Source organism: Schistocerca nitens, chromosome 4 (assembly GCF_023898315.1).
Source record: "Schistocerca nitens isolate TAMUIC-IGC-003100 chromosome 4, iqSchNite1.1, whole genome shotgun sequence".
Classification (NCBI taxonomy): Eukaryota; Metazoa; Arthropoda; class Insecta; order Orthoptera; family Acrididae; genus Schistocerca; species Schistocerca nitens.
In genome coordinates, this window is record NC_064617.1 from 344,588,866 (window position 1) to 344,612,303 (window position 23,438).

General features: G+C 45.6%; 1 long non-coding RNA gene and 1 pseudogene across 1 annotated transcript in view; one reads left to right on the top strand and one right to left on the bottom strand.

The window, feature by feature from the left end:
• Positions 1-23,438, top strand: part of LOC126251557 (uncharacterized) — a 288,135-nt gene that overhangs the window by 112,075 nt on the left and 152,622 nt on the right. The gene's annotated exons all lie outside the window — the stretch shown is intronic.
• LOC126254106 (5S ribosomal RNA) lies at positions 12,786-12,902 on the bottom strand (annotated as a pseudogene).

The window sequence follows — 23,438 nt, forward strand, 5'->3', positions numbered from 1 at the left end:
TATTTCAAAGCTACTGCCAGCTCCCTCCGAGAAGGAATCCATGTACCCCTGCTATCTGCGTCTAGTGTATATCGCATTGTCAAATGAACCATCGTTTTTCATAGTGTTTGCGCATCGTGAAACTAAGGCGGAACCTGCGAACCAACCCGATATTTACCTAAGCGGATGTGGAAAACTGCCTAGAAACCACATCCAGGCTGGCCGGAACCCCGGTTCCCATTCTCTAATCCGCGAGGTGGGTTGGACGCGGCGCCGGCGCGTCATCCCCATGTCCCGGAAGCGCTTTAACGCCGTCGGCTATCCAGGCGGGTAGGGTAAATACTTACGTGATGACTATTAATGCGAATAGACATGACAGTTTCTAATAACAAAGAATTAACTTTCAAGACTAAATAAGGAGAGGTAACTCTTCTTTATGAGTATCGGCTTTTCCAGTGTGATCATAAACTGAAACCTATATGGTTATAGGAGACTTAACCACCGACAAGGACGAAATGTTTCTTATTCCGTGGGAAAAACAAGTGATTTCTATAAGACAAGCTGCAGATGTAAAAAATGATGACGGGAGGTGAAAATACAAAGGTTATTTAATCAAAATCCGATATCATAAATGCCGACATTCCCTATTTACTCGCGCCTGCTTGCGTGTTCCGTATGTTATAATCTTAGCTGTAGCAATTTTCCCCCAGTACCTATGCGTTTTGTTAGCCAAAGCTCTACTAGACTGCGGAGAAACATTGGACCTCTTTAAGTGTCAGTTCCTCCTGCTAACTATTGGATATTAATTTTCGTAGCCTTACCGTTTGCGAATCTTGTAGATGAGGCAGCATTGAGAAACTAATCTGACGTTGGCTGGAACGGAAGTAAAAGATCGGCGGAAACCCTAACCAAACTGCCCTGTATGCCAGTCAAAAAGAGGCAAAAACTGCGGCTTTTCAGACCACATTACACGCCTCCGATTAGCCGCTGTACAGTTCCTGTGTTTGGCCCACTGAAGAAGAGCAGCTTTGTGCCGATGAGAGGAATGGCCTTTGCAAGGTATACAACTAAATGCCCGTTGCAAAAATTCATGTCCGGAAACTAGTTAAGATGTAGCTGCATTCACTGACAGCAGCAATCCCTGTCGGGTTTGAAACTGATCGTCGTTGGAAAGGCGTGAAACTCGTCTCCCGTCCCAGTCGTTTAGGTTAGGATATTTTTATGACCACTATTCTGATAGTATATTACGTGGCTTAGAGTGCTACACCATTCCTTGTAGACACATTGGACAATCGGTGATGATACACATGTAAATCGGTCAAAAGCATTTACGGTGAGGAGACGGGTACATTCAAACACAATAGCTCTTCCAACATTTTGTCATATTTCCAAATTGGTCCAAGCTACTCCGTGGATTCCAAACAAGCGACACACACACACACACACACACACACACACACACACACACACACACGAATATATCAGCAATGGATGGTCACATGGTCACACGGTACCAGATCATCACCTACAGCTCCCCAAAGCTACCAGTGTGTTCTAAGGGATAAAAAATATTTTGTCTGGTGAGCTTACGTCAGGAGTTACAGCAGAGATCATATCTAGGTGGTGGCAGGCACGGATCCAGCGTTCGGAGCTGAAGCTCTCCCGCCCCCCCCCCCTTCTAAAAAATACTGCCTCACTTTCATGTTGCTTGTAATGTGGACAGATGGCTAAGATGATTATGATGACATATATAAAATGTTCTAATATAATAATAATGATAATAGAAGGGATCGGTTGGTAGGGCATATTCTGAGGCATCAAGGGATCACCAATTTAGTATTGGAGGGCAGCGTGGAGGGTAAAAATCGTAGAGGGGGACCAAAAGATGAATACACTAAACAGATTCAGAAGGATGTAGGTCGCAGAGAGGTACTGGGAGATGATGAAGCTTGCACAGGATAGGGTAGCATGGAGAGCTGCATCAAACCAGTCTCGGGACTGAAGACCACAACAACAACAACAACAATAATAATAACTATAATTTGTTTACATCAGAATTAGTGCATCACCTTAGCAATAATCACAACAAAATGCACATGAAAGAAATACAGCATTTGAAAAAGTTTCGTCCGAAAATAGGAGAAGCACTCTCATGCAGATGTTTCAAGACATATAGTAATATCAAAATGCGAAAACTTCTAAATAACCATAATCACTGTACATAAAAGGCAACGTCCCGACTGACCGACTCACTGTCTTGTCATCTCCTAGTGCAAACCACTAAGAACAGCAACTTAAAATTTGCAGTGGCTGGTAGGCGTCGTTTAAGAAGGGATTTTTCGAAATTCCTCCCGTAAGAGGGTGAAATAAGGGATGAAAGGATTTTGAAAACATGTTGCTATTAAAGTTTAAATTGGTGTTTAGTTCCTTGCTCAGAAATAAAGAAACATGTGCTTCAGCATTTCTTGACATTTAACCCCAGTGGTGAAATAATGGGTAAACAATTTTTTGGAAATAAATCATTATTAAAGAACTACTAGAGATTTTAAAGCTACGTCTATGAAAACTGGCATTTGACTTATCGGTTACAAATAAAGAAATACGTGTTTCGCTGTTTTTGGAAATAAACCCCTATGCGAGGGAAATATGGGATGAAAATTATTATGGAAATAATTCATTATGCAAGCGTCGTTGAAGCTAACTCTATGAATATTTGTATTTGGCTTCTCTGTTAGAAATAAAGAAATACGCATTTTAATGTTTCGAAAATTCAACCCCTAAAGGGGTGAAATTCTTTCATACACTAGCGTGCAAATATTTGTCCCACAGAAAAAATGAACGGAGTCTTTTATTGAAAATTTAATATACACACATCAAAAAAGTTTTGCATCACCTCGGTACAGAAAATTGGAATAGAGATCAACATAAACATCATTTCTATATTGCTCATGAAAACCACACATTGCATGTTGTACTACCATACAGCGAGACCTTCAGAGGTAGTGGTCCAGATTGCTGTATACACCAGTACCTCTAATACCCAGCAGCACGTCCTCTTGCATTGATATATGCCTGTATTCGTCGTGGCATACTATCCATAAGTTCAAGGCACTGTTGGTCCAGATTGTCCCACTCCTCATTGGCGATTCGGCGTAGATCCTTCAGAGTGGTTGGTGGGTCACGTCGTCCATAAAACCCCCTTTTCAATCTAGCCCAGGCATGTTCGATAGGTTTCATGTCTGGATAATATGCTGGCCGCTCTAGTGGAGCAATGTCATTATCCTGATGGAAGTCATTCACAAGATGTGCGCGATGAGGGAGCGAATTGTCGTCCATGAAGACGAATGCCTCGCCAATATGCTGCAGATATGATTGCATTACCGGTCGGAGGATGGTGTTCACGTATCGTACAGCCGTTACGGCGCCTTCCATGACTACCAGCAGCGTACGTCGGCCCCACATAACGCCACCCCAAAACACCAGAGAAGCTCCACCTTACTGCACTCGCAGGACAGTGTGTCTAAGACGTTCAACCTGACCAGGTTGCCTCCAAACACGTCTCCGACGATTGTCTGGTTGAAGGCATATGCGATACTCAGAGGTGGAGAACGTGATGCCCTTCCTGAGCGGCCCATTCGGCATGTTGTTGGGCCATCTGTACCGTGCTGCATGGTGTCGTGGTTGCAAAGACCGACCCCGCCATGGGCGTCGGGAGTAAAGCTGCGCAGCATGCAGCCTATTGCGGACAATTTGAGTGGTAACACGACGTCCTGTGGCTGCTCGTAAAGCATTATTCAACATGGTGGCGTTGCTGTCAGGGTTCCTCCGAGCCATAAACCGTAGGTAGCGGTCATCCACTGCAGCAGTAGTCCTTGGGCGGTCTGAGCGAGGCATGTCATCGACTGTTCCTGTCTCTCTCCCCCCCCCCCCCCCCCCCCATGTTCGAACAACATCGCTTTGGTTCACTCCGAGACGCCTGGACACTAGAGATGGGCAAAACTGTTCTTTTCACAGATTGGATCAGAACTGTTCACTCCCTGAAATGAATTAGCTCTTTTTCATGACTCGCCACTCATTTACAATAGAAAATAAATGGAAGGCACATTGCCCTTTAAACTTGGTTTATTCCAGTACTATACCTGTATTTTGATCTTATTTGATATTATTTTGAAGTAACACACATAATGAGTAAGAATTTTGTATTGTTTATTGAAATTTCCACGATATGACAAAGTTTTTGATTATTGATGTATTTTGCACTATCGTGGTTTTTTGGGTGATCGGAAAATGTTGTAACTTGAGATTTACATTAACAATATATTTGGCTATAATGTATTAAAATTTCATTAACCTCATACAAATACATCGCAAGCCATATATTTTTAAAGTGAACGTTTCCTTCCGAAGACGCCTAAAATCGCAAAATCCGTACCAGAATAAGAAAAAATATATAAATTTGACTGTAAAACGAAAGTGCTGCATATAGCCTTACGCAGAATAAAACAAGGAAAATATTGGTGTATCACATTTTGCGATACGTTTATCGGTTCGCTCGTAATTAAAGCGTAAATTCGAGTGTCCATAATAAAAATCCTATGGTAAGAGGAGTCATCAGGAACCTAATCTAATCAGTTTAAACAAATAAAAATAAAATAAAAACGATTGATGTATACATAACATAATAATGTAATATACATAGCGGTATTACTACGAAGAACAATATCCAGTGGGGACGAACTCCGATGCAGAGGCGCTGAGTCGAGCAGGTCGAGCCGCGAGCTGTATTACTGCATGAGCTGAGACCGCAGAGACCAGAGTGACACCTGAGTCGCTTTGCTCAACGCTCTGGCTAGAGTCGAGACGGTGGGGTGAGCGTTGAGCGGGCGAGTTCCGAGGCTGGGGGAAGCGGTGAACTCACCCGCTCGGAGCCAAATCGTCCATTCCCTTGCGAGCAGGTTTTTGCAAGTAGTTCCTATGTTATCCGCTAGGTGGCTCTCTGTCCTGTTGCTCGCATCAACTGCCCAGAGGGCAGGACGTGCGACTGAAACGATCGCCGACAGAGTGCGATGCGAAGTTAACCTGCGCCAGACACTGCACACGGCAGACGACGCACAGAGACGGCACGGCATATGTGAAACACAAAATCCAATGGGGCACTGCACAATGCAGGCAGCCAAGGTAGAAGCAGGGCAGAGGCCGGCGCTGGCTGTGTTGTGTGGCGTGCACTGTGCTCTGACCAGCAGAGGCGCTGCTGATATGCTCCGTCTCTCTCTCTCTCTCTCTCTCTCTCTCTCTCTCTGCCGTGGGAAACGTTTGGAGCTACCGTTCTTTTTTTCTGAATCACTGATTGTTCATTCCTTTGAAAGATTCAACTCTATGAATTAGTTCAAGAGCGGATCCCCCATCTCTACTGGACACTTCCCTTGCTGAGAGCCCTTCCTGGCACAAAGTAACAATGCGGACACGATCGAAACGCGGTGTTGACGGTCTACGCATGGTTGAACTATAGACAGCTCGAATCGTGTACGACGTTCCTGGTGGAATGACTGGAAATGATCGGCTGTCTGACTCCCTCTGTGTAATAGGCGCTGCTCATGCTTGGTTGTTTACACCTTTAGGCGGGTTTAGTGACGTCTCTGAACAGTCAAAGGGACTGTATCTGTGATACAATATCCATAGTCAACGCCTATCTTCAGGAGTTATGGGAACCAGGGTGATGCAAAACTTTTTTGATGTGTGTAGTTAAATGTTTTACTGGTATAAGTTTTCACTAGAGGACGTAGTTGTCGAATTATTCAAGAAAACCGTACAAAAGTTACGTTCAAACGTATTTTTTTTTTTAATAACCGTAAGGAAGTGACCTCCATCGGAAATTTATGCCAGTAAAAATTTAACCACACTAAATTACTTACAGAAAGGTCTACATCTACATCTATACTTCGCAAGCCACCTGACGGTGTGTGGCGGAGGGTACCTTGAGTACCTCTATCGGTTCTCCCTTCTATTCCAGTCTCGTATTGTTCGTGGAAAGAACGATTGTCGGTATGCCTCTGTGTGGGCTCTAATCTCTCTGATTTTATCCTCATGGTCTCTTCGCGAGATATACGTAGGAGGGAGCAATATACTGCTTGACTCCTCGGTGAAGGTATGTTCTCGAAACTTCAACAAAAGCCCGTACCAAGCTACTGAGTGTCTCTCCTGCAGAGTCTTCCACTGGAGTTTATCTATCATCTCCGTAACGCCTTCGCTATTACTAAATGATCCTATAACGAAGCGCGCTGCTCTCCGTTGGATCTTCTCTATCTATTCTATCAACCCTATCTGGTACGGATCCCACACCGGTGAGCAGTATTCAAGCAGTGGGCGAACAAGTGTACTGTAACCTATTTCCTTTGTTTTCGGATTGCATTTCCTCAGGATTCTTCCAATGAATCTCTGTCTGGCATCTGCCTTACCGACGATTAATTTTATATGGTCATTCCATTTTAAATCACTCCTAATGCGTACTCCCAGATAATTTATGGAATTAACTGCTTCCAGTTGCTGACCTGCTATATTGTAGCTAAATGATAAGGGATCTTTCTTTCGATGTATTCGCAGCACATTACACTTTTCTACATCAAGATTCAATTGCCATTCCCTGCACCATGCGTCAATTCGCTGGAGATCCTCCTGCATTTCAGTACAATTTTCCATTGTTACAACCTCTCTATATACGACAGCATCATCCGCAAAAAGCCTCAGTGAACTTCCTATGTTATCCACAAGGTCATTTATGTATATTGTGAACAGCAACGGTCCTACGACACTCCCCTGCGGCACACCTGAAATCATTGTTACTTCGGAAGACTTCTCTCCATTGAGAATGACATCCTGCGTTCTGTTATCTAGGAACTCTTCAATCCAATCACACAATTGGTCTGATAGTCCATTTCCTCTTACTTTGTTCATTAAACAACTGTGGGGAACTGTATCGAACGCCTTGCCGAAGACAAGAAACACGGCATCTACCTGGGAACCCGTGTATATGGCCCCCTGAGTCTCGTGGACGAATAGCGGGAGCTGGGTTTCACACGACCGTCTTTTTAGAAACCCATGCTGATTCCTACAAAGTAGGTTTCTAGTCTCCAGAAAAGTCATTATACTCAAACACAATATGTGTTCCAAAATTTCTGTTCAGGTTTTCTGTAGGACTAATAATTTGCGCGTAGCGAGCGAGAGAATGTGAAGCACTTGTGCGCGGTTTTTGATGGCGTTGCGAGTTGCATAAAGCCCATAGGTGAGGGCAGGTGAACCAGCCTGTCCGCTGCAGTTGTCGCCAGTGGCCACTGTGGGCAGCTGAGAGTGCGGGCGCGCTGCTGTCGCGTGTCGTGGACAGATAGCGGGCGCCGCGGGCCGGGTCCCTTCCTGCTCACAGCAGCCGCCGTCGTGCCGGCTTCCTGTCTTGCCACTGCTCTGCGCTTCCTTTTCCGCGCCGCCCCCTCGGCGGGAATTCTTGTGACGGCTACAGCCGGGTTTCCACGCCGCAACAATTCTTTTGTGTGTAAAGGCACAGTGTCACCGAGCCACCATCTGGGCAACATGTGGTATTCGGCTATGACACATGTTACACGGAGCAATTCGACCAGGGCGGTACAAAGCAACAGGCAGCATGCAGCGCTGTAGCAATGCCTAATGTTGCCAGATCCAGTTCGCAGAAAATAGGGACTGAGGGCTTCGTGGCAAAAAAAAAGGCTGGCAAGGACCTAAATGTCAGGGCATAAAAAAAATGGTTAGATGCTTGTGAACATGGCGTATCTTTTAACTACTCACTGAAGTAGATGAAACTCGCTTGGGCCTCGGCGCTCTTAGTTAGAGCGGTTTTGTGGATGTAGACGACCCTATGGGTATGGGGCTCGGGTTGGGTTGTTTTGGGGAAGAGACCAAACAGCGAGGTCATCGGTCACACAGATTAGGAAAGGTCGCGGAAGGAAGTCGCCTGTAGCGATCTGGGGAAATCACGGAAAACCTAAATCAGGATGGCCGGCCGTGGGATTGAACCGTCGTCCTCCCGAATGCGAGTCCAGTGTGATAACCACTGCGCCACCTCGCTCGGTTTTATGGCTATGCAGTATGTGGATAGCGGGATTACAGTTAGTCCAAATTTTTTAGCAGAGTAAGGAAATTCACTGCTAAATGCATCTTTGAGCAAGTGCAATATAAACAAAGTTTGCAATCTTTTGTAAAAAAATGAATTTTTGATTATTCTTCCTGTCACCTGACTCGCCTACAAAAGATCCGTGATAAAAAATAAAAAACAATAAAAAGACCTCTACGCTCCTTAATGGGCTGAAGAAACTCACGTAGAATGGAGACATGTATGCTTTGCATTTGTCAAGAAGACTAATAAAACTTGAAAAATTGTGATGAGCTTGTTAATGTAGTTACTTAAATAGGGTTTAGTTTGCCGGCCGCTGTGGCCGAGCGGTTCTAGGCGCATCAGTCCGGAACCGCGCGACTGCTACGGTCGCAGGTTCAAATCCTGCCTCGGGCATGGATGTGTGTGATGTCCATAGGTTAGTTGGGTTTAAGTAGTTCTAAGTTCTAGGGGACTGATGACCTCAGATGTTTAGTCCCATAGTGCTCAGAGCCATTTGAACCATTTTAGGACTTTGTTTCATTCAAGTTGTTTATGGTTCAGATGGCTCTGACCACTTAACATCTGAGGTCATCATTTCCCTAGAACTTACAACTACTTAAACCTAACTAACTTAAGGACTTCATACACATCCACGCCAGAGGCAGGATTCGAACCTGCGACCGTAGCGGTCGCGCTGTTCCAGACTGTAGCGCCTAGAACCGCCCGGCCACTCCGGCCGGCCCAAGTTGTTTACATTTGCTGTATTTCGAAATAGACACTTACTCCATAAATTAGGTAAGAGTGGTATTACCATTGACTCAATGAATTTAGAACTACGTCGGTCGTTGAGCGCACACCTGACAGTCACGTGTCTCCCGCGTTTTGTTTCTCACTACGAACAAGACTACGGAAGAAACAAGTGGGCTGGCGCGAGGGGGCGATCACCATCTTGGAATAAGTGGAAATAACTAATTGGTGCACCACGAGAATCTACGGCCTTTCACTGCGGAGGTGAGGGGTGAAGGGTTGAAACAGTGTTTAGAAAACAGAGGCATGGCTGTAATGATACAGACACGCGGTCGAGGGTTCCGAAACACAGTTCCTCTCTGCGCTGATCCGTCCTTTTAGAGCATCGGCAGATTTCGATCTTCGTATTCCTTCTTGGTTACCGCCTTCGACGCGTTCAGAAACCCATTTCGGAACTTTCTTGTATTCGACCATTTTTAAGTCAATACGCATAATGTTTCGAATTGATAGCAGAGCTCAAAAGTCGGGACGTTTGGCGTTCCGCATAAAGTCCCCTTCACACCGAAGACATTAAATCTGGAAGGAGACTCGAACTACCCTCCTCCCCCCCTCCTCCCCGAATACGAGTGCATTGTCTCTTTTACTGGGACGTGTCGCTGGGCGAAAAACAAAGAACAAAGTTAACACGTTTCACACACAGCGTGCGTGCCTTACCTACATTCGCTCCCCCATGCGGCCATCTTTATGGCGATACGACGACAGGAGTGACATGTGATGGCTTACATGAAATAATGACTGCTAAATCCCTAACTAGCGGTTGCCCATTATGTGTGGGCTGCCAGGAAGCAGAATTATCACCAGGTAATAAAAAGACAGCTAGTATATTTGTAATTTCTTGGGGACCAGTGATGCCTGCCGGCCGAAGTGGCCGTGCGGTTAAAGGCGCTGCAGTCTGGAACCGCAAGACCGCTACGGTCGCAGGTTCGAATCCTGCCTCGGGCATGGATGTGTGTGATGTCCTTAGGTTAGTTAGGTTTAAGTAGTTCTAAGTTCTAGGGGACTAATAACCTCAGCAGTTGAGTCCCATAGTGCTCAGAGCCATTTGAACCAGTGATGCCATTTATCGTATACTTCTCCCTCACACGGACACCAAACGAGTCATGTTGTCAACACACAGCGGTCGTTAATGAAGACACGCTCCGAAAATATGTCGGCTTCTCGATACGTCTCCGTACTCCGCCTTGCGGCTGGGCCCTTGTAACACGAGAGGCGCCCCCTACTATAGCGCAGAGAGTGCACGTGCCACGGCCGTTGTCCCAGTTTTTTACGGAGCCATCCGCGACGGTCTTCGGCTCAAGCACGCGCTAATGGACACGCTGCAGGCACTAGGCTTTGTTCACACCACAACACACAAGCATTCCGAGAATTAATTATCCTGTTTGGATTTTAATTGGGGCAGTGATTGTATGTTCAATGTTAGTCGGCCCCGATAGATGACCATACCTTGAGAACGTGATCTTAGCTGTCAGCAAGGAAGGATTCGATGTTTTCACCTGTGATCACAGCTTCGGGACGATCTTTACGAGCGTCAGCTTCAAGTCAAGGAGGGCAAGTCTGAATTCAGTGAGCCATTTCTTAACCGTTGAAAATGGAGTTGCAGTCTCCTTCAAACCATCACCAATTTCCGACGGTTTCCCTTGCCGATGAATCGTCTAAATCAATTTGTGATGATACAGTAGGCTAGTTTATATATTTGTCTCTTGGAAAAGAAATGTAACGTAGCTTTGCCTCTGATTCCGACTTGTCGGAACTTTCATTGGAGTTGTACCACCGATACCACTTCCGGCTCCTGTGGTTTAAAATTTGAACTTCAAAAATCAGATGATCAGTCTTTAAGAGGCCTTGCCGCTCTGGTAACACCGGTTCCTGTCAGGTCACCGAAGTTAAGCGCTGTCGGGCTCGGCTAGCACTTGGATGGGTGACCCTCCGGTCAGCCGAGCGCTGTTGGCAAGCGGAGTGCACTCAGCACTCAGGCAAATGAGGAGCTTCCTGATCGAGAACTAGTGGCTCCGGTCACAAGAACTGACATCTGCCAAGAGAGAGATGTGCCGACCGCACGTCGCTCTAGAACCGCATCCAGTGACTCCTAAGATCTGAGGATGACACGGCGGTCGGTCTTCCGAGACCTCTCCGAGACGGAGTTTAATTTTGCCTTTAAAGTCAGTGTGTCGTGTTCAGTTACTCGGTGTGTGGAGCAGTGTGCATTTATCAACCGCTTCTGAGCATCTAAAAAGTAACCACAATGAAGTATTAAGGGGAGGGTGACCTGGAATTACTTCGGTGAAATCGACGCAAATTTTGTCAAAAGTAAAATATGCGACAGAATTTGCTCGAGATACGGAGACACAACAAACTTATGTTAAATTAGACTTCAATGCTTTATAACTGATCAATGTGAAGAATGCAAAATACTCAAATGATTTCCCTATCGTTCTCGTCAGACACGATACAAAGTAAGAAACAGGTGATTTGGAGAGAGTCTTTGCTGAGGAATTAAAAGTTGTCTACATAGAGCACAAAATCACCACATATTCAAAACTTCGTTTTCTGAAATGATTCCTCTTTAGGGAATTATCATTTAATTTCGTGGGCGGTCTCGGGATTCGACGCTTAATGTAATTTATGCCAAATTTGCCGTCAAAGGGCCGCTGCTGTGCCCTTATTTTCAGTACATCTGTTGCCTGTGTATCTTCGTATTGTTAATTATGGAGGTAATTCAGGATAAAACTCATTTGGTGTAGAACGTGTAACAAAACCATACCTATAAATATCGAGGGGTTGTAAATGCTGTGTCGAGGGAAAAATGGCTCTGAGCACTATGGGACTTAACATCTTAGGTCATCAGTCCCATAGAACTTAGAACTACTTAAACCAAAATAAACCTAAGGACATCACACACATCCATGCCCGAGGCAGGATTCGAACCTGCGACCGTAGCAGTCCCGCGGTTCCGGACTGCAGCGCCTAGAACCGCACGGCCACCGCGGCCGGCTCGAGGGAAAAAATGGAGGGTAACGACACATGTCCGGAAGCGGCGCCGAAAAATGCTGCACGCAGTGGAAGTTATAGCTGCGCCAATGCTTGCTACTAGGCTACTCTTTTGGCATCAAACGAGAGTTCGTTGTTCCACAGTGCTGGACACACTTCACCCATAGCGTAGATTACGTCTTGACGAATCTTTACCGCGTATTCTAGCTGACGATGCAACGAAGGTAGCTAGCGTTTTAATCCGTACGGAAAGCTCGATATTAGAACTGGGGTGAAATTATGAAGAGGAGACTTCTTGTCGCCTATTTTGCCCCCGTTTTTTGCCGGAGGAGAGGGGGAAGCGAAGGTGTTGACCACTGTAACTTCGACGCATTGCAGCGTCTTTGCACGTCGTTTCTGAAGGTGCATTCGTATATTCGATTTGTTCCTCGAGACAAGGTCCGGCTACGGGGGTGGGGAGTAACTAGGCGTCAGCATTCTGGATACATAGAGAAGGCTATTATTCCAGTTACGAACGTTAATCTTTAACTCGAAGCTTAAAAATATCAACTGGAATATTCGATAAGCAGCCCATCGAGATCCGGTGTTCGGCCACCTATCTGATTACTAAGTGAAAGGATCGATACCATCCGAGAAGTGCTACACGTTGCATCTCTCCAACGAGAAATGACGTTCTTCGCTAAGTCCTTGGCACTCCGTCTTCAGACCACAAGTGGCCCATCGGGACCATCCGACCGCCGTGTCATCCCCTGTTGAGGATGCGGATAGGAGGGGCGTGTGGTCAGCACACCGCTCTCCCGGTCGTTATGATAGTTTTCTTTGACCGGAGCCGCTACTATTCGGTCGAGTAGCTCCTCAATTGGCATCACGAGGCTGAGTGCACCCCGAAAAATGGCAATAGCGCATGGCGGCCAGATGGTCACCCATCCAACTGCCGGCCACGCCCGACAGCGCTTAACTTCGGTGATCTCACGGGAACCGGTGTGTCCACTGTGGCAAGGCCGTTGCCCGCCTAAGTCCTTAGAGGCGTTCATTTTTCAATTTCCTTTGAATCGAAAGTGTTTGTACGAGGGGAGGGTCGAAAAGTTTCTAATCTAACAAAGAATGACAGAAGTTTCATAATACCAATTTATTTTTCAATGTGGCATCATCAATGTCAAATCGTCGTCCTTTGAGGTATTTTTTTAGGTTTGGGAAAAGTAAAAAGTCTGATTGAGCCAAATTTGGAGAATATGGCGGATGACGTAACAATTCGAAGCCGCGCAGTCACAGTGTTTTCAGTGTTGCGTGGGGTTCGTACGCCGGTGTGTTGTTCCAATGCAAAAGAATTCCGCGCCTGTTTTTTCATTATCTCTAGTCTCAAACGGCGCAGGAGGGTGCAATAGTATGATGCATTGATAGTTACGCCCTTTTGCATGTAATCCACCATAATTACCCCTTCTGCATCCCAAAGACCGATACCATTACCGCCCGCATCTCGTGGTCGTGCGGTAGCGTTCTCGCTTCCCACGCCCGGGTTCCCGGGTTCGATTCCCGGCGGGGTCAGGGATTTTCTCTGCGTCGTGATGGCTGGGTGTTGTGTGCTGTCCTTAGGTTAGTTAGGTTTAAGTAGTTCTAAGTTCTAGGGGACTTATGACCACAGCAGTTGAGTCCCATAGTGCTCAGAGCCATTTGAACCATTTTTATACCATTACCTTAACGGCTGATTTTTGCACCCAGAATTTGTTTGAAGAAGAGGATGAAGGATGTTTCCATTGTTGTGACTGTTGTTTTGTCTCAGGATCAAAGTGGTGAGCCCACGTTTCGTCCACTGTCAAATACCTTGCAAGAAAGCCGTCTTCATCCGCTTCAAATTGGCGGAGATTCTTCACAACCCTGCACACTCTCTCGTCTATTATATGCATTCAAGTCTTTCGGGACCCATCGAGATGAAACTTTCCGCATTCCCAGAATATCCACAACAGTGTCATGAGCACGCTCGTGGGAGATTGCAGATGTCGTTTCAATGTGCTGCAACATTGTTAGACGATCCTGCAAAATCGTATCGTGAATTTCAGTCGCTGTTTCATCAGTGGCAACTGTGACCGGCCTTCCGCTTCTTAGCTGATCTTCCACACTCGGTCTTCCTCGTTCGATGTCGGACGCCCAGTTTTTCACTGTTGTGCGAGGTTTGTCCGGAAAATACGTAAATAAGTTGAATAATAACTTTATTTTACAATTATTCAGGTATTACAATATGGTCTCCTTCAAAATACTCCTGAGACGCGATACACTTCTGCCAACGCCGTTTCCACTGCTGATAACATTGCTGAAAGTCTTCTGTTGTGATGTTGTTCAGTTGCCGTGTCGTTTCCGCCTTGATGGCTTCCACATCTCCCAAGTGCCGCCCCTTGCATTTCGGGAACATGAAGAAGTCACACGGGGCTAAATCGGGTGGATAAGGCGGGTGGTCTGTCACGGTGATTGAGCTTCGGGCCAAAAACTCGCGCACAACGAGCGACGTGTGAGCGGGCGCATTGTCGTGATGAAGGATCCACCTGCCCACTTTTGCCAACTCCGGTCGAACTCGGGCCACACGAGCTCTGAGACGTGTCAGAACTACAACGTAAAAATTTCCGTTCACTCTCTGGCCGGGAGGGACAAATTCCTTGTGAACAATGCCCCTAGAATCAAAGAAAACAATCAACATTGTCTTCATATTGGACCTTGATTTTCGCGACTTTTTTGTTCTCGGTTGTCCTGCTAGTTTCCATCCCTTGCGATGAGATTTGAGCTCCACATCGAATTCGTAAAACCAGGACTCGTCTCCAGTGATGACTCGGTTGAGAAAGTCCCCTCGTTCCTCTGCTTCCAACCAATCCTCACAGCACTCAACCCTCTTTGCTTTCTGTTCTGGCGTCAAGAGCTTCGGTACGATTTTCGCACACAATTTCTTCATTTCAAGTTTTTGTGTCAGGATTTCGTGAACGATTGTTTTGGGGATTGACAGCTCGTCAGCAACCATTCTGACTGTCAATCTACGGTCTTTAAGAACACAAGCCCGAATTCGTTCAACATTTGCATTGGAACTCGATGTCGACGGGCGTCCTGGGCGAGGGTCATCGTTCACTTCTTCTCGACCATCCTGGAACCTTTTTAACCACTTGTTCACGGTTGGTTCCTTCAGAGAATTGTCTCCGTAAACCTGTTCCAAACACTCAAAAATCTCACGGCCGTTCTTGTCTAGCTTTGCAAGAAACTTGATGTTGACGCGCTGTTCCTCAATCAGAGAGAGCTCCGTGACGACGGCAGGTGAAAAAAGGGTAACTGTCAACAAGCTGCCGCACACTCCCACCTTCACGCAGAGTGTTCTGACTCGAACTGAGCGTTGATGGGATTGATTACAGCACTAGTCCTACCTGGCGGTGTCTGGAACTTGTAACATAAAGACATTATTCAACTTTTATACGTATTTTCCGGACAAACCTCGTATAAGACGGAGCACTGTCCTTAAGTGTATTCCGAATGTCTACCTCAATTTCCTCGGGCGTCATTCCCTTCAAATGAAGATATTCGACACAGCGCGGTTCCTGATTCTCTCGATATTCGCTTACGCTACGGTATACAACGCATCCTAGTGGCAAAATTAACGATTCTGGAGCCGCGAAATTTGTCTTGCATACCCACAAAGAATCTCCGTAAAAGTATATGGTGGTGTTTGTACGAGACATTACGATAACTATCTTGGACCAGAAACTTTTCGACCGTACCTCGTAGACTTAATTTGAAAAAAACATCTGCACAATCGACCGACCGGCTGATGCTGCCGACACGTTTGCCGCTGCAGGCATTGAGCAATGATGACGGTGTGACGATAGCCTGCGGCTACAGTAGCAGTGTCGCAGGCGCGTCCTTGGCACGGGGTATAAGGTAGCAGGTGGAAGGTAGGCAGCGTGGCGGGCGCTTTGTGCGTGGCCACGCGCCGTCGCCGGAACTGTGTCGTCTGTGCTTCGGCTCGCGCTGCGCGCTGTAGCCTGAGCAGTCGCCCGCCTGCTTCTCTAGCTTGACCACCCAGCCACCCGCGTTGTGCTCCTCGGCGGACAACGTGCTTGGCATCTGCCTGCGTCCTGCAGGCAGCCGCTGTTCCTGGCGCAGGGTGTCAATTTTGTGTTTCTCGTCTTCAGAGTGAGTATCAATTTGCTTGCCTAGTTAATTCCCTCCTCATGCGAATAGCGATGGCAAAAAACCGACCAGTTAAAAGCGATACCAGTGTTTTAGTTCTGAATAACCGGTATTTTTCCGTATTCGTTTGGTCTCGGTTATAATACACTACTGGCCATTAAAATTGCTACACCAAGAAGAAATGCAGATGATAAACAGGTATTCATTGGACAAATATATTATACTAAAACTGACATGTGATTACATTTTCACGCATTTTGGGTGCATAGATCCTGAGAAATCAGTACCCAGAACAACCATCTCTGGTCGTAATAAAGGCCTTGATACGCCTGAGAATTGGCTCAAACAGAGCTTGGATGGCGTGTACAGGTACAGCTGCCCATGCAGCTTCAACACGATACCACAGTTGATCAAGAGTAGTGACTGGCGTATTGTAACGAGCCAGTTGCTCGGCCACCATTGACCAGACGTTTTCAGTTGGTGAGAGATCTGGAGAATGTGCTGGCCAGGGCAGCAGTCGAACACTTTCTGTATCCTGAAAGGCCCTTACAGGACCTGCAACATGCGGTCGTGCATTACCCTGCTGATATGTAGGGTTTCGCATGGATCGAATGAAGGGTAGAGCCACGGGCCGTAACACATCTGAAATGTAACTTCCACTGTTCAAAGTGCCGTCAATGCGAACAAGAGGTGACCGAGACGTGTAACCAATGGCACACCATACCATCACGCCGAGTGATACGCCAGTATGGCGATGACGAATACACGCTTCCAATGTGCGTTCACCGCGATGTCGCCAAACACGGATGCGACCATCATGATGCTGTAAACAGAACCTGGATTCATCCGAAAAAATGGCGTTTTGTCATCCGTGCACCCAGGTTCGTCGTTGAGTACACCATCGCAGGCGATCCTTTCTGTGATGCAGCGCCAACGGTAACCGCAGCCATGGTTTCCGAGCTGATAGTCCATGCTGCTGCAAACGTCGTCGAACTGTTCGTGCAGATGGTTGTTGTCTTGTAAACGTCCCCTTCTGTTGACTCAGGGATCGAGACGTGGCTGCACGGTCCGTTACAGCCATGCGGATAAGATACCTGTAATCTCGACTGCTAGTGAGACGAGGCCGTTGGGATCCAGCACGACGTTGCGTATTGCCCTCCTGAACCCACCGATTCCACATTCTGCTAACAGTCCTTGGATCTCGACCAACGCGAGCAGCAATGTCGCGATACGATAAACCGCAATCGCGATAGGCTACAATCCGACCATTATCAAAGTCGGAAACGTGATGGTACGCATTTCTCCTCCTTACACGAGGCATCACAACAACGTTTCACCAGGCAACGCCGGTCAACTGCTGTTTGTGTATGAGAAATCGAACTTTCCTCATGTCAGCACGTTGTAGGTGTCGCCACCGGCGCCAACTTTGTGTGAATGCTCTGAAGCTAATCATTTGCATATCAAAGCATCTTCTTCCTGTCGGTTAAATTTCGCGCTTGTAGCACGTCATCTTCGTGGTGTAGCAATTTTTATGGCCAGTAGTGTAGATGTTTTTACTTTTTTTACTGATAACCAGTTAAAAAAACGAAAAGTCAATTAGCCAGAGCAGCAGTGACAAAATTTTTACTTTTTAAATAAACCTTTTTGAAAAAGACTAATTTTTACTCATAACATTTTTATTGCTTTCAAATATTACGTTATTGCGGACAACTGGAAAAGTGATCAGTGTTACTTTAATAACAATGCTGATAGAAACGAGCATTAAACACATGACATAAGAATCGGTACAGCGTTGCTCAACAGTAACGCACCCATAACCATGTGCCATGACCGAGCGAGCGGACGCACTGGTTAGCGGACTGGACTCGCATGCGGGAGGACGACCATTCGAACCCGCGTCTGGCCATCCTGATTTAGGTTTTCCGTGATTTTCCTAAATCGCTACTGGCAAATGCCTGGATGGTTCCTTTGAAAGAGCACGGCCGATTTCCTTCTCCATCCTTCCCTAATTCGATGGGAGCGATGTGTGTTACCCTTTCCCAAAACCAACCAACCATATAGCGTGGCCTACTGGATGGTAAGCATGTACATGCAGCGTGCCAAATTTGACCTATCTGATCTACATGGTAGTTCCTCGCTGTTGTCGAACGCTACTTGTAACACAGGATGGCGCCATCCCTAGTCCTGAAGTATTTTACGAAGGGTGGCATCAGTGAAGTGCAATGCTCGATTTGCGTTGAAAATATACAGTAGCCGATCTGTTGCCTGTGGCTACATAGTATGCCTCTATCTGCGTGTAACCCTTGAAGCCGGACAAATTAAGTCGAGAAATAGAATTCTCCAACCGCAGTTTTGACTCTTTATAGCACGGACGATTCGTCGGGCCCGAATAGTGGTGGGATCCTTGATAAGAACACGTTTATTACTGGAAACAATAGAAACAAAAAACTGAAAATCACTTATTTCAGAGACCCGTTATTTTGAACGGTTTCAACACTCAGGCTAACCTCACTTTGAGAAAAACCGACATAAGCGAAAATCGGTTGTTTGACCGATAGCCGGCAACCCTAATCGCGAGGCACACCAAGCGTGGTATTCGTCGTGGTTGCGACACGCTACGAATCGCCCTGCTGCATCTCACGGAACGTGCTCCTCATCGTGATTTGCGTTTGCAGCGCTCTCGAGCGGCAGATGTTCGTTTCATCTGGACGCAAATCATACAGTTTGTTGATGACAATGGACGTTCGTAAAACAGTTACCTTTGTTAGCGATCTTCGAAGAAGAAGGCAGAAAATCGCGGAGAAAATTGATTCGTCGATGGCTTGAACAGAAAATTAGTGGTAGAGGAACAGTACACGAGCTATAATTTACAGTGACAAACAAATCTACAAGAAACCACTTTTGGCAAAAAATTACGTCACAAAATACGCTATTAATACTAATATACTTACGTCATCTGCCCCAGCTCGCTGCTCTACCTCCCTCTTATTTTTCTATTTTTCGCATAATAAAAAAAAATTGTTCGATATTACTTTGAAGTCAATAGGTTCGACCTGACTAATTTCACTTAATCAAAAACGCAGGTTAGCGCCTGGTCATAATTCTAATTTTTTACGTTGTAGAAGCAATAATCCTCCTAGATTGAATCTATTAAGACGCACGTTTATTCACGTAACCACATGGTACCCATGTGGTAGTAGTTTTAGTATAAACTGTAGTGATCTGCGAGGGAATCAGCCAGTGAGGTAGAATGCAGTCTTGTAATCCATTGGCCCATGTCCCATAATAAATATTGCAAATCATACTTACATTACATTAAAAATAAACTCTCAGAATCTTTTAAAAAACCTAAGGTAGAAAATTAGTAGATATCTGGATGTGAACCTGCTATATTTTTTTCCCCTTTCGTAGTTCACGGTTCTATCAATTACACTACAGTTTCAATACGCTAGTAGCGTGTAAAGTATGGTATACAGTGTAGACAAAACTCTAAAGGCTGTAACAACAGATGTCATTTGATATTTAACTGTAACAAACCGTATCAAAAACGACGCACTTTCGATAAATTAATGCACCTTTGAACTGAAACGGCACACTTCTATAGCATGCAGCTACATCTACATGTACATCGTTCTCCTCAGGCTACCTAAAGGTGTGTGGCGGAGGGCACGTTTCATATCACTGACTGAGCCGTCCAACCCTATTCCACTGGCGAACAGCGCATGGGAAGGGTGATTGTCGGCAAGTCTGTGTATTGGCTCTACTTTCTCGAATTTTCTCCTCACGGTCATTACGTGCGACGTATGCGGAAGGGGGTGGGGGTTCAGTAATTTGTTGTCCCATTCTGACCGGAAATTGCTCTCTCGAAATTTCAATAGTAAATCTCTTTGTGATGCACAACCCCTCTCTTGTAACGTCTGCCACTGGAGTTTGTTGAGCATCTTCGTAACGCTCCCGTGCCGACTAAACGATCCCGTGACGAAACGTGCCGCTCTTCGTGGGATCTTCTCTCTCTCTTCTATCAGTCCTATCTGGTGAGGATCCCAAATATATGAACAGTACTCAAGAATCGGCCGAACAAGCGCCTTACAAGCTACTTCCTTCGTGAATGAGCTACATTTCCTTAAGATTTTTATATGAATCTGAGTCTGGCATCTGCTTTTCCAACTATTTGTTTTATAATGTCATTCCACTTAAGATCTCTGCAGATATTTATTCCTAGATATTTTACAGCTGATACTGTTTCAAAAGGTTTCTCATCAGTGTGTGGCTATACAGCATGTTATAATACAAAAAGCGTCAAATGCGAGAACCCCTAACTAGCGACAAGTAGTTTCCTGCCATTTTATTGTAACAAATCTTACCAAAAACGACGAGGTTTCGAGAGATTCTCGACGTGCCGGGGCATTCAGGTAGCTTATATTCATAGTACGTACCCAGTAATGTAAAAACCTCTACATACAGACATCATCTCCCTTATGACTCACGCGCGTTCTAGGGCGCCTTGCCACGGTCCGCGCGGTCAACCCCCTCCCCCACCCCCCCCCCCACCCACACCCGTCGGAGGTTCGAGTCCTCCCTCCGGCCTGGGTGTGTGTCTTGTCCTTAAGTTAGTTTAAGTAGTGCGTAAGCTTAGGGACCGATGACCTCAGCAGTTTGGTGCCATAAGACCTTAGCACAAATTTTCAAATTTTTTCCTTATGACTTAATCCAATATGGCGTCTCCTAAGTTCTGCATGTGACTTAAAACCGATGTTGCATGTGATTGGCCACGTTCCTCGCCCAGGTTCAAAGATCAAACGTTGCAGATTCTTCGTTGCGCGCTTGACACTGTATTGGAAAGTGAAATTCCACGCTGTGACGTCATAAAACTCGACCAGCTCCCTGTCCACGAACGCTTTCACGTCCCCGGAGAGGACGCCTGAAGGGTACAACTAAGGTGCACATGAAACTATAGCCTTGTGTCTCAGACAACGGTCTGTTGTAGAATTTCGGTTCAAGTTTAACGCACTCGTATTATGATATTTCTGGAGGCCAAAAATCTCTACTGTAGGAATCAAAGTGGGTTCCGAAAAAAACGATCGTGTGAAACCCAGCTCGCTCTGTTCGTCCACGAGAACCAGAAGGCTGTAGACAGCGGCGCCTCTCGTAGATGCTGCGTTCCTGACGTCCGTAAGGCGTTCGATACTGTCCCACACAGCCACTTAATGAACAAAATAACGAGCGTACAGAATATTACACAAGCAGTGTGACTGGTTTGAAAAGTTTCTAGCAGACAGAATACAGCTTGTTTTTCTCAACATTCAAGCTTAAAAGTTACGTCGATCGTATTCCAGAACAGTGTTATAGGGCCATAACTTTACAAAATATGATATGAAATGACGTAGAGGGTAACTAGGGAAATTCCGTGAGGTTTTTCGCCGTTATATACAGAGAAATCGCAACGCAATAGAACTGAAGCCCAGTGCTGGCAGATCTGTAGAGGATCGACGCTCGATGCAGGAATTGGCAGTTGAGCCTCAATATGAAGAAATGCATTGCGGACAAATAAGCAGAAAGACGTGTGATTGGATGATAACACAAATAACACAACTGCAGAACGATCAGTGGAAGCGACATGTCCATGAAATATCTAGGAGTATGTGTATGGAGCGATTTGAAGTCGAACGACCACATAAAACGAATCGCAAGTGATGTAATTACAAGACAAATTCATTAAAAGGATCGTAAGGACATGTAGTCCATCAACAAGGGAAGTACCCTACAGAAACCCTCGTACATTAAACTGTTAAATTTTGCTCGTTAGTCTGGGATCCGTACCAGGTAGGCTGATAGAGGAAACAGAGAATATGCAAAGAAGAACAGCTCATTTCGTCACTGGTTCATTTACTAAGCGCAAAAGCGTCACAGAGATGCTCAGTCGGCTCCAGTGACAGTCGCTGCACGGTAGGCATTCTGTATCACTGCGCGGTGTACGGTTAAATTTCTGACACCATAAGTCCCTAAAAGAGTCAGCCGATATACGGATTCCTCCTAAGTATCTCTTGCGAAGAGACCTTGAAGGTAAAATTAGAGCGATTCGCGCTCACACAGTGGCTTACCAACAATCGTTCTTCCCGCGAACCATTCGCATCTGGAACAGAAAAGGTGGCAAGTAAGAGTAACACACAAAGTATTCTCTGCCACGCACCTAATGTGGCTTGCACAGTATGAATGTACATGTATATTCCGTCTCCTGCTCTCTGTCTCAGCCAGGGCATGGGAACATCGTAGTAATTTTTGTTGATGATTGTGTTTTCTCATCTTGAGAAACCAAAAGGAGCAATGTGTTTTACTTAATAAAAACTTTCTAAAGCCAAGATCGCCTAAATGTTTATTTACAACAGTCGTTTTCGACATACTTTGCTGTTCTCTTCAGGTCTTCAGACATTGTAGACGTGAAGATGACAGCAAAGTCTGTCGAAATTGGTTGTTGTAAATAGAGAAATATTTATGTAAATTTGGCGATGATGATGATGATGATGATGATGATGATGATGATAGCGATAACGATGATCTACATCTAATGACAGAACTGTTGGGGCATATGACATCGTCGTCGTTACCGCTCATACTGCAGAGTGAGGAAATGATTGTAGTTAACAAAATTCTCATATATCATCCTTCGAGCCTCCGATCTAGCAATTGGTATCATCACAGGTAATGGATCAGTTTTTGTGCCCTGAAGCTGGAAAGATACTTCAGAAGAATTTCCTTTTGAAGACTATCTGTCTGTTCCGGTTAGGCAGTATGGCTTGTCTATGTAAATGTGTGGGGAAAATGACTTAAAAGTATTAAAAATGTACCAGAAGAAAAGATCAAAAAATTTTCCTAAAACGTATCACACACACACACACACACACACAGAGAAAACTTGCGATATGTCAGTTGCTTAAAAGAAGACAGTGACATGCGGCAGCTGATATCTGGAGAATTTGCAATTTGAAACTTTTAAAACCGTACGACACTAGTTGTCCGCTAAAGTAGAGGGTAGGACCCCAATTATATTTACCACTGCCCTTTCATCATTTCATAAAACGTAAATTGTGGTGTAGTGAAATGAATAATCCACAACCTAGTGGGTCCTCACGCCGGAGCAGAAACCCAGAATCGGCGAACAGTGACCACAGGTTGTTCGGATACAAGGAAATAGTTTAATTTTTACGAATACCAAACTGTGGTGAACGATCTGGTGCTCTTGCGTTTGGCAGTGGCTTCATATTTAGAGGGAGCGGGCCAAAATCGCTCTCCATCAATCCCGATAGGGACTTTTGTAGTTTTAAGGTATATTGATAATTTTTACTTTTGGACCGTCTAACTGCTACTGAATGAAACATAATTATGG